The 16,649-nt window shown below is 39.5% G+C and overlaps 1 protein-coding gene across 1 annotated transcript in view; it reads right to left on the minus strand.

Moving 5' to 3' along the window:
- Positions 1–13,618: 13,618 nt before the first annotated feature.
- The window catches only part of LOC101442318 (aldehyde oxidase 2), a 73,760-nt gene continuing 70,729 nt past the window's right edge, over positions 13,619–16,649 (minus strand). The window contains exon 36 of the mRNA XM_071216202.1: positions 13,619–15,137. The gene's annotated coding sequence lies outside the window, so the exon portion shown is untranslated. The remainder of the gene's footprint in view (positions 15,138–16,649) is intronic.

The raw sequence follows: 16,649 nt of genomic DNA on the forward strand, positions 1-16,649 counted from the left end.
CTGAGCATTTAGTGTGTTAACCCTTCTCCTTAAAACTCCCCCCCAACAGTACTGATTACTTCTCTGAATACTCCTTTGTGTTTGCTGACTCCTTTTTCTCCACTTAGAAGATTTCCAAATTCACCTATTAAGTCATTAAATATTCGTTGAGCCCAACCTCTGTGCCGTTCTAGGTTGAGGGTCCAGTAGTGGAAAGTCCTGAGCCTGCAAAGAATCTGACCTACTGGAGGAAAGTAAAGTGGCTAGTGTACCTGGAACTTGGTGTGAATTGGGAGGGATCTGGAGAGCAGAGGGAAGTGGCAGCAGTCAGGTCACTCTCTATTCCCATCCTTTCTCCTAAGACCCCAATCCACATTAAATAACGTCTCTACTGGAATGCCAAATGTAATCCTTTTAGTACTATTGATTACTTTTCCCTCAAAACTATTCTCTCTTCTGAAGTTCTGTTAAAGGTGTAGTTTTCACCAATAAAAATAGTAACTACTGGGCGGCGGACTTGGTCCAGTGGTTAGAGCATCCGTCTACCACATGGGAGGTCCGCGGTTCAAACCCGGAGCCTCCTTGACCTGTGTGGAGCTGGCCCATGCACAGTGCTGATGCGTGCAAGGAGTGCCCTGCCATGCAGGGGTGTCCCCGCGTAGGGGAGCCCCACGAGCAAGGAGTGTGCCCCGTAAGGAGAGCCACCCAGCGTGAAAGAAAGTTCAGCCTGCCCAAGAATGGAGCTGCACACACAGAGAGCTGACACAACAAAAAGAAACATGAATTCCCCTGCCGCTGACAACAACAGAAGTGGACAAAGACGACGCAGCAAATAGACACAGAGAACAGACAACCGGGGTGGGGGGGAAGGGGAGAGATAAATAATAAAATAAAAATAAAAATAACTACAGGGGGAGCAGATGTGGCTCAAGCAGTTGGGTGTCTGCCTTCCACATGGGAGGTTGTAAGTTCAGATCCTGGTGTCTCCTAAAGAAGACAAGCAACAAGCAGACACAATGACCAGATTCAATGAGCTGATGCAAAGAACAGGAAGCGGATGTGGCTCAAGCAGTTGGGCACCCACCTCCCACATGGAAGGTCCTAGGTTTGATTCCCCATGCCTCCTAAAGATGAGCAGACAATGAGTAGAAACAATGAGCAGACAGACAAGGGATCCATTTCCGGGGCAGGGGGAATAATAGCTACATTTATATAGCACTTAGGTGTCAGACACTCTTATAAGCACATTATTAGCTTGTTTAATCCTCAAAAACACCCTATGATCTAGACACTATTATAAGTCTCATTTTATAGATGGGAAAACTGAGTGATAGAGAGGTCAAGTAACTTACCCAAGGTCTTGGAGCTAGTAAGTGGAAGAGCCCTGATTTGAACCCAAGTAGTCTGGTTTTAACCACTATAATATATTGCCTTGCCACCAAGGTTTTATCTATTCATTCAGCAAATATTTATGGAGCTAGAGACCACTAGGGATACCGAAGTAACAGGTCAGGGTATGCCCTCATGAAGCTCATCTAGTTTTGCAACTTTTCTCAGACACAACTTTTTTTTTTTAAGTTACTGTTTTGATTTAGGCCTCTCTCCTAACTAACTGGAACTGTTGGCAATAACTTCCTAAATGTTATATCTCTCCACACTTCCAGTGTAATTTTCCCAAATGCATCCTGATTTATTTCTTTTCACTGTTGATATGCTCCATTTGCACCCAGGATAGCTCTGACCAATGATTTTCACCTTTACTTCCTATCACATTGGTGGTTCTTAACTTGTTCCTACCATTTTTGTGGGGCATATAGCAAACAATTTTTGACTAAATACTGTGTTAAGGTTAGTAAATTATTTTCTTTAGAAATTAAAGCAAATGAAAAGTATCCCTACTAAAAAATCAATCTCACTCACTTGCATTTGATATGTGCTCTTGAATAGGAGAGAGGGACTTGGGGTTACTGGTAATTGTATGTGGCAGGCAGCCGATCTTACCTTTGTTTCTGCGTGCCCATGGGAGTATGTGGAGCTGGTATGGGGAAATGTTTGTAAACTGTATTGTGGGAGAAAAGGGTTCTGAATAACTGAACTCTATGCTTTAGTCAGATTGGAAACACTATGTCTTCTTTCTTGGAATGTCCTGCTCTCCTCATCTCCTGTCAAAACCTTGACTTCAAACCTTATCTCAAATACTGCCCTTTAAGTACTTCCCAGTTATTGTAGCTGATGTGAATACATTCCCCTTTTGAACTTCCTTTGCACTTTGTTCTTTCTCTCTAATATTTGGTCTACTTTTGTATTTGTAATTTTCTTATCTTTACTACTTAACTGATTCTTCATGGCAATGACTATTTCTTACTCATTTTAGTACTGACTCGGAATACAGCAAGCAACATGTTTTAGTAAGTAGGAAATGAATTTGATAAAGCCAGTAATTTTATTACAATTATAAAGTTGACCATGGAGGAGGAGGAAGGGTGACAAATTCAAGGAAGAGAGGTTTTCTTATTGGAGTGCTTAAAGATAGACATTTAAAGGAGGATCTAGTCCCAGATTAGTTCCTGGCTATTTTTGCGATACCAGGCAAGTCACTTCACCTATCTGTAAACATGGGTACCAGATGCTTTATATTGACAGTTAAGACCCTTCTAACTCTCAAAATTTCACTTTATATCTTTGTGGCCTTATTATTGGTATCCTTGAACTGACTGGACTTCCCAGTTAATTGTGCTGTCTACTTGTTAAATGGAGTATATCGTATCTTTGAGGAACTGCCTGTTTAGGCAAGGCCTAACGCTCAAATTGAGTTTTGTTTGATTAGGGCTGTATAAGACCTTATTATTCAGACATTCTGTGCTCAGCTAACAATTTTGTAACGGCTAACCTGCCAACTCCAGTGTGAAAATAATGACATTTTTGGTGAAATATTAGCTATATTCAAGACAATGCTCTATGATAAAAATATTTTGGACCTTTTCTTTGTCATTGACAGGATAGACTGACTTCCTTACAATGAATTAAGACCTATTTCATGAATGTTGAAGCAATGAAAATATTTTATTAATCACCCCTGGCAGTCTTCATAACATTTTCGTATTACTTATTTTATTTTATTATTTCTTTTAAAAATATTTGAAAGAATTCATCAGTGAAACCATCTGGGCCTGGGCTTTCCTTTGTGAGATTTTAAATTCATATTCAAATTTCTTTACTTGTTATACATCTATTCGGATTTTTCTATTTTTTTCTTGTCTTCTTTGATAATTTGTTATTTAATCTAAATTGTCTAATTTGTTGGCATACAGTTCATAATATTCTCTCTTTTAATTTTTATAGGTTGTTTCATTCCTGCTTTTGGTAATTTGTATCTTCTCTCTTTTTCTTTGTCAGTCTAGCTAAAGGTATATCAGTATCATTGATCTTTGCAAAGAAATAAGATCTTTTGGTGTCACTGATTTTTCTCTGTTTTTCTGTTTTCAACTTCACTGACTTCCTCTGATCCTTATTATTTCCACTGAGGCAAGAATGGCACAGACCCCCTGTTCTTACATGAAGTTTAGAGTTTTTCATGAATGAACACTTCTCAATTAGTTTTTTTCCTTTGGTTGAAAAGGAAACAACCATTTCTGAAATTGTTGTTTTGGACAATTTTGTCCAGTTTTATAATTGTTTGGGGTAAAGGATTTGTGGACCTCTTCACTCTGCCATTGCTATGATTTCCCCATAATACTTTTGGATTTTAAAATTTTGATTTAAATGAAGGGTACTAGGTACAACATGAACTTGATACTGCTTTAAACTTTCATGGTGGAAATGGATAGATAAAACTGCTTCTTCTCAAAGGCCAGTAACAATAGGTCTTTATTCCAACAACTAAGAGGCTGCCAAGGGCTTGTTTTAAAAAGTATATTGCTTCTTTTGGAAAATGATCTGGGAAGAGTATTTCTTTTTTTTTTTTTTTTAAAGATTTATTTTTATTTATTTAATTCCCCTCCCCCGGTTGTCTGTTTTCTGTGTCTTTTGCTGCGTCTTGTTTCTTTGTCCGCTTCTGTTGTCGTCAGCGGCACGGGAAGTGTGGGCGGCGCCATTCCTCGGAAGGCTGCTCCCTCCTTCGCGCTGGGCAGCTCTCCTTATGGGTGCACCCCTTGCGCGCATCAGCACTGCACATGGGCCAGCTCCACACGGGTCAAGGAGGCCCGGGGCTTGAACCGCGGACCTCACATGTGGTAGACGGACGCCCTAACCACTGGGCCAAAGTCCGTTTCCCTGGGAAGAGTATTTCTATTCCTGTGGTTTATATCTTGTAAATGATTCTAGAACACCTTATGAACCTGGCTCAAGTACAGCATATTTCTGTGTGTGTATGTGTGAAAGTATTTTCATAGATGCCTAAAATCATTACAATTTAAAAGCTTTGTGACATAGAGAGCTTTCAAATAATTTTTTTAGATGAAAAATATCAATATCTTTCATTTGCTACACATCTGTCACACATCATTTCTTTTACTTCTTACCTAGAATGACTTTAAGTATTTTACAATTGAGTAATTTTTTAAATAATCAAGGTAATGAAAATAAAAAAATAAAAAAAAAAAAAGAATTGTTTAATTACCTGAACGATTTAGTGAGATTTGGTAAATAAGTAATTCTTTCAGAGGGCTTATTTTTTTTTTTCCTTCTAAACAAACATGCCCTATATTCAAGTGTTTGGATAGGTTGAAATAATTGGGAGGCCTAGGGAAACCTTTCTCTGTCTCTCCCATCCCACCCCTCTCTGTCCACATAGGAATAATGACAATGTAAAGTGAAAATTCTTTGTTATTGAAAAGTGTTTTTTCAGAAAACAGTTAAGTGACTTGCCAAATAAGTAGTATTTGAAGCAACCATAACACCAATATTTTAAATTATAGAATATTCAAGTTATTAATTTTTTTATAAAAGCCTCAAAAACAAGAAAAAACAAAAAACAAGGCTAAAAGTGGAATGAAAAATAAGAAAAGAAAAAAAAAAAGAGAAACGGACTTGGCCCAGTGGTTAGGGCGTCCGTCTACCACATGGGAGGTCCGCGGTTCAAACCCTGGGCCTCCTTGACCCGTGTGGAGCTGGCCCATGCACAGTGCTGATGCGCGCAAGGAGTGCCCTGCCACGCAGGGGTGTCCCCCGCGTAGGGGAGCCCCACGTGCAAGGAGTGCGCCCCATAAGGAGAGCCGCCCATCGCTAAAGAAAGTGCAGCCTGCCCAGGAATGGCGCCGCCCACACTTCCCGTGCTGCTGAGGACAACAGAAGCGGACAAAGAAACAAGACGCAGCAAACAGACACAGAGAACAGACAACTGGGGGAGAGGGGGGGAATTAAATAAATAAATCTTTAAAAAAGAAAAAGAAAAAAAAGTGGGATGGCATAGGGTATAATCATTGGCTATAGAATTATTTAGGAAGGACTATATTACTTAGTAATTCATATCTTTTAGTATATTAAAATGCAACTGAAAAGAAACCTTACTGATGACTTGAGATCTAAACAACTTTGTGGTAGAAATTTTCTCGAATGTAAATTGACTGTTACTTGATATATTTAGGTGATCACCTTTCTTTTTATCTTTTTAAAAACCCAAATTTCACTCTTTGGAGGCCTCTGTGTGATGGCAAGTTATTTACCCAAAGTGAAACAGTAGCTAAACTATAAATAGATCTTTGTTAGTTTTAGTATGCTAAAAGGTGCTGGGCACAATATACCAGAAATGGTTGGCTTTTATAATGGGAATTTATTACCAGGAAATCTTACAGTTCCGAGGCCATTGAAGTGTCCAAATAAAACCATCCTCAAGAGGTGGTGTCTCACCAAGGTGCAGCTGTGGGTGATCAGGCACATGGCAGGGCCTAATGGTGGCTCTGGCGGTCTCTGCCTTCTCCAGGTTCATGTTCTCCCTGAGTTCAGCTGTGGGTGATCAGGCACATGGTTCATCTCTTCCCTCTCCTCTGAGCCTTGTCTCTTTCAGCTTCTCAGGAGTCTCTGTGCCTTTGTGCTCTGCTGATTGCAGCCTCTGGCCTCCAGAACCTCTCTCTCAGGCTCTTGGGGTTTCTCTGTTTTTGTCACTCTTTTCTGTGTGTCTTTGACTTTTATTCCTCTGTTTATAAAGGACTCTGGTAAGAAAATTAAGCCCCACCCTGGGCTGTGCTCTACTGGAGCAATCTAATCAAATGGCCCCTAATTGATCTGATCTAATCAAAGATTTGTAATAGGTTCATTTTAAGAACATAATTTTCTGGGGTCCACATAAAAGACTCAAATCAACATAGTGACTACTGTTTATTATTATTATTATTACTATCATGGAGGGGTAGTAGTAGATCATAACATTATAGAGCACATTACTGTTTAAAAAATATTTTCGCATGCATTTTGTAATTCTTTACAGAAATTTTGAGAGGAAGTAGGGCTGCCTTACTTTTAAAGTAAGCTCACTATAGCTTAATTGATGATGATGATTCTTCCAAAAGAAGGCCGTGGACTATCACTGAGTAAATTTAATGTCACTTAGCTGATAAGAAAAAGTAAAATGTAATGTTAAAACTGTCTTGGAGGATTTCTCGGATCTTTCTGGAATAGAAAGAGTTGTCTTAAAAAATGAGTTTTGTTTTTCAGAACCTGACCAGTGCAGATGGCTGTGGCATCAGAGAACATTATTACAATAAGACTGTCCAGAACAGGTTCCTAAGCTCAAGGTGACTCAGTTTCTGTTAAGTGGTAAAGTGAAATTCTCCATCAGTTCTCTATGACTACTACTTTGGATTCAACTCACATTTTTAAATACCTAGTTTCTTTTAGAATTCAGAGAAAGAGGGTTATGAAATAAAATGAAGAACAGTGGGGTTTTATGACTTCAGAAATTTTGGGAATCATTTGCCTAGAGAGAAAAATGCACAAGCAAAAGATCAAGTTGTCTTTGAGAAATGCATTTGTTGAGAACACACTAAGAGGTCTCTGCTTTTTCTAGGCAGAAGACAGGTCAACAATGAAATGTTCTAGGACCTCCATTTTTATTTCCTTCTCAAAAAAAAAAAAAAATCAAACATCTACTATGTGCCTGGTGTGCTGTAAAGGAGGTAAAAAAGACAGTAAATCATGGTGCCCATGTATGCACTGTCCATTGAGGGGCGTAAACTAGTAATGACAAGCACCTGCCATTTGATAGTGCTGATGTAGAGGTGCCATTAGAATGTGGAGGCAGGAGTGACCAACTCTATAAGACTGGGAAGGAAGGGAGCTCCCAAAGGATCCTGAATAGGAAATAATTGAAGTGTGTCTTGAAGGAAGAGGTTGGTGAGGTGGAAAAAATGGGCAAGGCATTCTGTGTGGAAGGAGCAACATATGGAAAGGCCTGAAATATTTGATGGCTGCAAGTTCTAAGAGCAGGAACAGCTTGGTGTGCCTCATGTAGGTGTATGTGTATGTGAGCAAGAAGAGAGATGGCAGAAATGAAACAGGTCAGCTTGACAAGGGTCTAGGTGGCAAGTTTAGTCTTTTTCTGTGTTATGTTTTCTGTGTGATACTTACTTTAAAATACTTCAGGGAGGGAAGCGGATGTGGTTCAAGCAATGGAGCACCCACCTACTACATGGGAGGTCCTGGGTTCAATTCTTGATGTCTCCTGGAAAAGACAAGCAAGACAGCAAGCTGGTTCGACAGGTTGGCATGGCAAGCCGACAAAACAAGATGATGCAGTAAGGAGACACAAAGAGGAAATACAATGAGAGTGACAACAAAGTAGGGAGTGGAAGTGGCTCAAGCCATTAAGCACCTCTTTCCAATATGGAGGTCCCAGGTTTGGTTCCTGGTGCCTCCTAAAGAAAAGATGAGCAGACACAGAGCGCAAAGCAAATGGACATAGAGAACAGACAGTGAGCGCAAACAACAAGGTGGGGGGTGGAGAATAAAATAAAAATAAATCTTAAAAAAAAAACAACTTCAGGGAGCTGATATGGCTCAAGCAGTTGAGGGCCTGCTTGTCACATGGGAGGTCCCAGGTTGTGTTCCCAGTACCTCCTAAACAACAACAAAAACAAACAAGCAGAAAATACCAACTCAGAGGAGCTGGCACAGCTCAGTGGTTCCACGCCACCTTCCTGCATATGAGGCCCCCAGTTCAATCCCTAGCCCCTGGTACCTCAAAAAAAAAAAAAAAAAAATACTTCCAAACTTTTGTAAAAACCATATGATGTTTGAATGTATATATGTATTTTTTAATAAAAAAATTTTTTATTATCATTTTTAAAAGATACATGGATCACACAAAATTGAGTATAACCTAACTTTTCTATACCCTAGGGTAGTTAATTTACATTTGAAGAATCCAAATCATAAATCCACACTTCAAATTTGGGTTACTTAAACATTTCAAATATTTTTTAAAATCCACCTTAAGGTTTTGTTAATTGGTATGAGGAGTATCAGAAATAATTGTTCTTTGGTGAAGTGAGTCTCAGTTTTCAGGGTACATGGCTGCCTGGAAAGATTACACCTGCCCTGTGAACCTCATGTGAAGAAGGGGGAGGCTCCAGCAAGCCAACAGCCTACTTCCCTGGGAGCAGTGCTCTGGGTCTGCCCTTGTTCTGAATCCCCTCTCCCAGAGGACTCTGTCCCCTTGCTGTGGTAGATTGAGTTACGTACGTTAACACAGACATGTTCTTAATCCACCTTCCTGTGTGTGTGACCTCTTGAAGATACTATCTTTCGTTAAGGTGAGGCCCAACTGAATGAGGGTGGGTCTTAATCCATACTTCCAGAAGCCTTGTAAAGGGAAGAACTGGAAGCCATTAGTTGGAGAAGGCCACACAGGAAGATGCTGGAAGTCAGCAGAAACTAGAACAGACACAAGGAGAGAGAGCACCATGTGACTGAAGGGAAAGGTGGGAGCTAGTACCAGGACATTACAGACTCTAGGAGAAAGGAAGCCTTGTGATATCCCTTTTTTTTTTTTTTTTTTTTGAGGTAGCTGGGGCAGGGAATGAACCCCGGGACCTCATATGTGGGAGGCTGGTGCTCAACCACAGAGCCACATTGTCTTCCATGAGTTGATTTTCTTGTTTGTTTTGTTTTTTCAGGAGGCCCTGGGAGCTGAACCCAGAACCTCCCATGGCGGAGGCGGGCACTTAGCTGCTCAAGGCACATCTGCTCCCTCTGATATCTCTATACCTCTTTTTTTTTTAGAAGGTACTGGAGATTGAACCCAGGACCTTGTACATGGGAAGCAGGTGCTCAGCCACTTGAGCTACATCTCTTCTCCTCTTTCTGATATCTTGATTTTAAGACTTCTAGCTTCAAATCCATGAGCCAACCCATTGTGTGGTATTTGTCATAGCAGCCTGGTAAACGAAACTACTTGCCCAACGGGAAGGTAAAATGATTCTGCCGTTAGAGTACTGTGTCCACTCAAAGTGAACCTGTCATGGGTTATGCTTGACCCACCTCACCTCTGACTAGTGGAGACTGCTGTATTTGTCTTTGCCTAAGGTATCTGTCATTGCCTTAGGTCAGTCTGTGACAATCTGGTCAGCAATGGAGACCACTGGAGATTATCAAAGTATTACACCACCAGACTGCGAGCATTTTGGAAAGGTCACACTGGGAGACAGCACTGGAGAGTAAGACCCTGTTGGATCCTTTTTTTTTTTTTTTAAATTATTTCTCTCCCCTTCCCCTACCCCAGCCCACCCCACCTGCCGCCCTGCCCCAGTTGTCTGTTCTCTGTGTCTATTTGCTGCGTGTTTTTCTTTGTCTGCTTCTGTTGTCACCGGCACGGGAATCTGTGTTTCTTTTTGTTGCATCATTTTGTTGTGTCAGTTCTCCGTGTGTGCAGTGCCATTCCTGGTCAGGCTGAACTTTCGCGCTGGGTGGCTCTCCTTACGGGCAGACTCCTTGTGCGTGGGGCTCCCCTACACGGGGACACCCCTGCGTGGCAGGGCACTCCTTTTGCGCACATCAGCACTGCGTGTGGGCCAGCTCCACACGGGTCAAGGAGGCCCGGGGTTTGAACCGCGGACCTCCCATGTGGTAGACACATGCCCTAACCACTGGGCCAAGTCCGCTTCCCGACCCCGCTGGATTCTATTTTAACTAAGTCAAAATTACGCTTCAACAACCTGTTTTGTAGACTTGCTTCTCTTTCCCCCTTCCAGATCCTACAGAGTTTTAAACTACCCAAGTTTTGACCGTGTCTCTTTGGGTGGTATATTGGAATAGGGTAGGTGGGCAGTAGGGATATAGGAATCTTAATTCCAATTGCAACTTTAATTCCCCTTTGCCATGTAATCTAACATATTCACAGGTTCTGGAGATTAGGACATGGGCACCTTTGGTGAGAGGGGACTTTATTCTGCCCGCCATACCACCCAATTTTCAGAGTTTGAGCCCTAATCAATAAGAGAAAAAAGTTGCATTTCATTTCCCTAGAGCAGTACTGTCCCTCTGACTTCCTGTGATGATGGAAATGTTTTCTGTGCTTTACAAGTTAGTACTGAATTGGCTTTTGAGCACTTAAAATGTGGATAGGGCAGCTAGGTAATTTAACTTAAATTTAAATAGCATCATGTGGCCAGTGGTCACTATATTGGACAGTGCAGCCCTGGAGTATCAGATTACTTTTAGGGGCTTAGTGCTAGAGTATGGTGTTCAGGGGTCACAGTTTTGTGTTGTCTTTTTTTTTGCCTTATTTCCAAATTTTGGAAAATTATTCTTCACTTGTGTAAGTAAAATAAATAGTGTTTCTAACAGTAGATATAAACCCATTAACAATGCAAAGGACTGTTTCTTTGTCAAAAAAATGTAGCTTCTTTCTTTTTACCTTCCTTAGATTTCCTGGCTCTTAGGTGTCTCAGTCACAGAGTATTGGTTTCATAGATACTTTCCGTTGTACTAGAGCACATCATTTGCTCTTCCTGAAGCAAACGTGTGTAAGTATTAGTTTGAGATGGACCCTGGTAAGGACACGTAAAAACAGTTCCTGCCATCAATGACATCTAAACGTGAGAATCTCCTGTTTTGCAAAGATAGAACACTTTGCTTTTTATTCAGTGATATCTTAATATTGACTGAGTCAAGTTTGTGTAGAAAGACAAAAAATGCCTTTATTTCTTGTCTCCAACTCTTTCTGCCTAATTTTTTAAAAAATTTCTTTTTGGTATCTTATAAATTGGAAAACGTATTTTTATTATTTGCTTACCCGTTTATATGAGACAGTTTATGTATTAACATTCACTGTTGTGGGGGTTATTTTTCATCTACACAGCAAACCCCTTTAGAGAACCAAGGCCCCGGAGGCAAAAGTACACATGCCTCAGTGGGAAAGAAATGAGAGGATCCGTAGAGCCAAAGATGAAAGCAAAGGGTTATCGTTTTTCACTCTTTCTGGTACTAGGATGCTGCTGCCAGTGGGGCAGGGGGTGAGGCATGGCATTGTCTAGGCGGAGAGCGGGAACCGCACCTCCCTCAGTGGGGCAAACAGGTGTAAAGGCGGTGCAGGAACCAGGTGCTTGTCCTGCTGCCCCTGACATTTGGCCACTGCGCCCCATCCATGTGTGGGCCAGCTGAGAGTAGCTCTGGTCTTGCTAAGAGTGGCTGGGCATTCTGGGACCAACTACTCCCAAAGGAAAAAGAAAAGGAAAAATGTAGTCGTACTCCTGTATTACAGTCACAGCACTGGTACCTGAATTTAAACTGCTGTTTATAATCAAGTTAGTTTTACATTTAAGACCCTCAGGCTTCAACCAATTCAGGGACATTCTAGGGACTAAATGTAATTTAATTGGGGTAGGGTACAAGAGAAGCCTTCAAAGGGAGATATTCCTGGGACCAAACCAATTCACTCTCCATGATTTATCACCCCACAAGCCAAGAGTTTGAAGGGGTCAGGTCGTCACTGAATGGGTGAGAACTGGGTTTCAATTCAACCGCTGCTATTTTCTAACTCTTGGCATTAGGGAATCACTTGTCCTTTCTCACCTTCTGTTTCTTTAGGGCAGTTGTGAGGATTCCATGACATGATATCTAAGAAATGTACAGCCCTGCACCTGGGCTGCTGTGCCACCTAGGTATTTGGTGAAGGCTGGCTGTCTACTTTGGTTCTCTTTTGACTTTTAGATCACTGGGCCTGCCTGGTTCTTCTGTGTCCCATACTAAAGGGATTTATTTCTGAAAGATGAGAAGAGTTCATGAAATATCAATAGAAACTATTCATTTAATCTCTGTGATCATTACTAGCTTTATTTCCCTTCTATAGACACAACACTAATCAGGTAGAAAATATTAATGCTTTTGAGGAGAGATGAAAGAGTGAAGAGACCATAGGTCTGTAAGAAAATACCACCATTTTTAAGGATATCTTCTGGACTATTTAATCTTTTTCTGATGTATGTTATTTGATTCAAACATTTGTGCTAAGACCTTATATCACTAGCAGAGTGAGGGGATAGCTTTTGTAAAGTTGAAGACTGAAGTGTGAATTTGAGTTTTTAAAAATCTTCCTTTAGCTTGATTAGTCATTAACTCAATGGGTCAAGTGCAGATTTTTCCCTTTCAAAGGTTTTATCAGATGTGTACCATATACTGAATGAAAAAGGAAGGGGCAGGACAGTGTTATAGCATGCTATCTTTAGTGCTATTTGTGTAAAGGGGGATAAGAATAATATATATTCATATTTAGTTTAATTGAATAAAGAAACTCAAAGTAATAAGAGTGATTACAATGTGCTTGTGTGAAAATTGGGTGGGTGGGGCTGTGCTACAGAAGTCTTTACACTGTATACCTTTTTGTATTTATGAACCATGTGAATGCATTACTTATTAAAAAATATAGTGGGGAGCGGATGTGGCTCAAGAAGTTGAGCACCTGCCTTCCACATGGGAGGTCCCAGGTTCAATTCCTGGTGCCTCCTAAAGAAGACAAACAAACAATGAGCAGACAATGTGTAGACATTGAGTAAAAACAATGAGCAGACAACAAGCAAAAAAAAGCAATGAGCAGACAATGTGTAGACATTGAGTAAAAACAATGAGCAGACAACAAGCAAAAAAAAGCAATGAGCAGACAATGAATGCAAACAACGAGCAAAAAAACCCACAAGCAAACAGATAAGGGAGTTATCTCTGGTGGGGGTGGGGAATAAAGTCTTCGAAAATATACATATATAGTGACTTTTATCCTTTAATAATCCTTGATGAGCCCAAAGAACTGGTTTCAAATATGTGGCTTTAAATGTGTCCTTTTTTAAAAAAATCAATTTTATTAATACATATTAAAGCATACAATTCCTCCAAGGAATTGGCATTAGAGAATCACTAATGGAACTTGCTATAATCCCATAGTTGTGCATTCATCATTTCAATCATTATTAGAGCATTTTCATTATTTCAATATTAATAGTAATAAACAAAAACACAAAGAAACAAACAAGAAAATTCCTCACCTCTCAATCTCTCTATGCTTCCCCCTCTGTACATAGCAGCTGTTTCTGGCTATTCTATCCAAAGTATATAATCAGTGTCTTTTAGTATAATCATGATGTTGTACGTTCATCATCTTAACAATTCTGGAACAATTTTTGTACTCCAAAAAGAAAGACTCCAAACAAACATATCTTTTTAAAAATGCATTTTATTGATGTCCATGCCATCCAGATCTAAGTGCAAGTCACATGAATATTTTTTATTCAGCCCCCTCTATTTTTAGTGCTTTATAGTATTCAACTGTGACAAATGGAAAATAAGTACCCAATAATCATCCTTAGCTCTAAGAGCCAAATTTTTAAAAAATACATTTACCATCACTTAAAATAATACAAATGATAAATTTCTCACATTCAAATTATTCAAATTAAGGATTTTATTTTTAAAAGAGCACACACACACACATATATTTTAAATTACTTTCAACTAATTTTACCCCGACCACTCCCACTGAGTTCCCCAGCTCTTGTGCTCCTGGGTCTTGTATAATTTTTGTCCTACCTACTACCCTCTGCTTGTGTCTCATTTCTCTTTGCGCTCCTGCGTAGCTTCCTCCCTTGTGCTCCTGTGGCATAGCGGTGACTTCAAAGTCAGTGGATGGGCCTGTGGACAGCTGTGTTCCAGTCCTTTCTAACAAATGTGGTCATTGGTGACCGTCAGCCTCCCCCAGGCTATACTGAGCCTAGCCGGATACCTTCTCTCCTCAGTGGCTAAGCCTCTCACCTCGCCTCGTCTTCATTTGCTCCAGGAGCCACTCACTGCCGAGGATGGCTGGTGGGCCTGGTAAATGAATTCTGGCTGGTAGTGTGTCAGTTTACCCCTGACTTTCTGGCTTAATTCATTTGCTGTTTCTTCTCTGAAGGCCTTTAAAACTCAGATTAATGGAATTCAGTGGCTCTTGTATGTTTAAACCTGAAGATAGGGGATATATAATTCTTTTGTTCCATGTTCCTGACTTCACTGTATCGGAAACAGCCATGAAATATTTCTGAAACTCTGATACCAAATCAGATGTTGCTCATACACTTGACAAATGAAAGAAATAAAAACAAAGTGTTTCTGGTAATACATTGAAATGTTTAAAAATTGCTTTTTTTCAAATTCCAGAAAACTGTAAACTAGTTGAACAGCAGCTATTCGTGAGGAAAATTCCACTCCTTTGCTGTGAAATGCATATAACACAGACCCATAGCTAATCCACAGTGAAAACAAAACAAAACAAAACAAAAACTTACAGAACTCTTGTGGTGTTGCTGCTCTGTGGTTATTTGTGAGTCAGATGCAGCACTGGAACGGTAATCACAGATTTATCTACTGAGCCATGTATGTCATTTTATAATTGTGACCTGTATTACCAGTTCAGTTAAATTGGATGGACACAGAAAGGAAAAATTTACTTTTACAACAATATTGATGTGCTCTCTCCAGAAATGAATCAGCATTACACTGGTGTTTCTAGTGATATCTAGGCTGGAAATTCTGGGTAAATAATTTGTGAATAATGATTCATCTTGTTAACTTAATCATACTTGAGTAATGTTTCTACAGTTGTGCCATTTCCCCTCCCACAACAGTATACGAATATCAGTTTGGAGTCCAGTTTATTGTCCAGTAACAAGCCATCTTTTACTTGTGAAAAATTGAAACACCTGGAAAAAAAAAGAGAATAATTATAAAACAAAGTGCAAATCCCTCAACTTTTGTGTGTGTGGGAAGAACAATGAAGAGTTGAAAAATTGAGTTGGTATGCTTTACAGGGAATAAAAGTACATTGAGTAGTTATTCTCTCGGCCTCCATGTATATATTCGTTTATAAAATACAGAGTTGGGGGAAGTGGCTGAGACTCAAGCAATTGAGCTCCCATTTCCCATATGGAGGTCCCAGGTTCTATCCTGGAGCCCTCCTGGCAAAAAAAAAAAAGATGTCCTAGACCTGCCTAGAGAGATGCAGGACCCCGCTCAGCGAAGCGACGCCACAAAAAGACTATGATGCAACCAGATAGAAAAAAAAAGTTGGATGAGATCAGAGGTTTATAAACATTTTGTTGGGGTGGGGGGAGGGGAGGATGAGGATGACAATTACAGACAAGTATAGAATGCAATTCATATCTACATTTTGTTTTGTTCAGCATAGAGAAAATTCTGACACAGAAGTACTGGAAACAAAAAGTTGATAAAATGGCAAGAGGTTTTTTTTTTCTGTTTTCTGTTCTTTTTGTTTTTAAACTTGTCTTGCAGTTGTGAGGATGGGCTTTATCTCAAAATCTGTACAAAAACTCGACAATCCAGTTCATTCATTGGTGGTCTCCAAATATTTATTAAAATTTGGTATTAACACATCTGAGTTGTGTGTATTTAGCTGTCATTTATGAAGGACTGTGGGTTAGGCAGTATGCTTTGTACTTTATGTATATTGTTTCATATAGGAATTAGAGTGAGTTTGCTGTCATATCTACATTTAACTTTAATACTTAGAATGAGAGGAAAGCGGTGGAGTGAGAGAATAATGAAAGCGTTCAGGTACTTTTGCCCTCTGTTCTTGAGTGTAAGTTTCTAAATTATTTTACAATAATTTAAGAAGTACTTTTTAATGTTGTCTATTTTAATATTTTAATGTTTTGTTTTTGTAAAAGGAAAAAAATTCTCATCATTTACTCTGATTTAGTAAAAATATCAATGCAGGTTGTTAGTATATGACAAAGCCCTGTGGAGTTAAACTTACTTGTTACTATTGGAAGATTGCTTTAGACACAATTGGAAAACTAGATTTTAATGAAAAACTTAATTTTTTCATGGAATTTACTCTCCAGGACTGTTTTCTAAGATTTTCTGTTGTTGTCCAGTAAGTGGGCAGAGAAGTTAAATTTTCTAACAATGAAAATGTGTTTCTTTTTATCAACACAAGCTTCCCAGGAAGTTTCTATGGCCACTCTCCAAAGTCTTCAGTGCTCTGCATTTTGTTAAGCTCAGTACAAAATTGAACTCAATGTATATAAGCCTTCCAAATAGCACTACTTAATTCAAAATGAAGTAATTAATGATTTCAGTTTGTTGTTTTGCATTCAAGTTAATGATTCTCAAAAAATCAGGGAGTAAGATCTTTAAAATACTTTAATCCACAATATTCTCATGTTTCTTTTATTTTAAAATAAAAAGAAACT

Source organism: Dasypus novemcinctus, chromosome 7, assembly GCF_030445035.2.
Source record: "Dasypus novemcinctus isolate mDasNov1 chromosome 7, mDasNov1.1.hap2, whole genome shotgun sequence".
In the NCBI taxonomy this organism is placed as follows: Eukaryota; Metazoa; Chordata; class Mammalia; order Cingulata; family Dasypodidae; genus Dasypus; species Dasypus novemcinctus.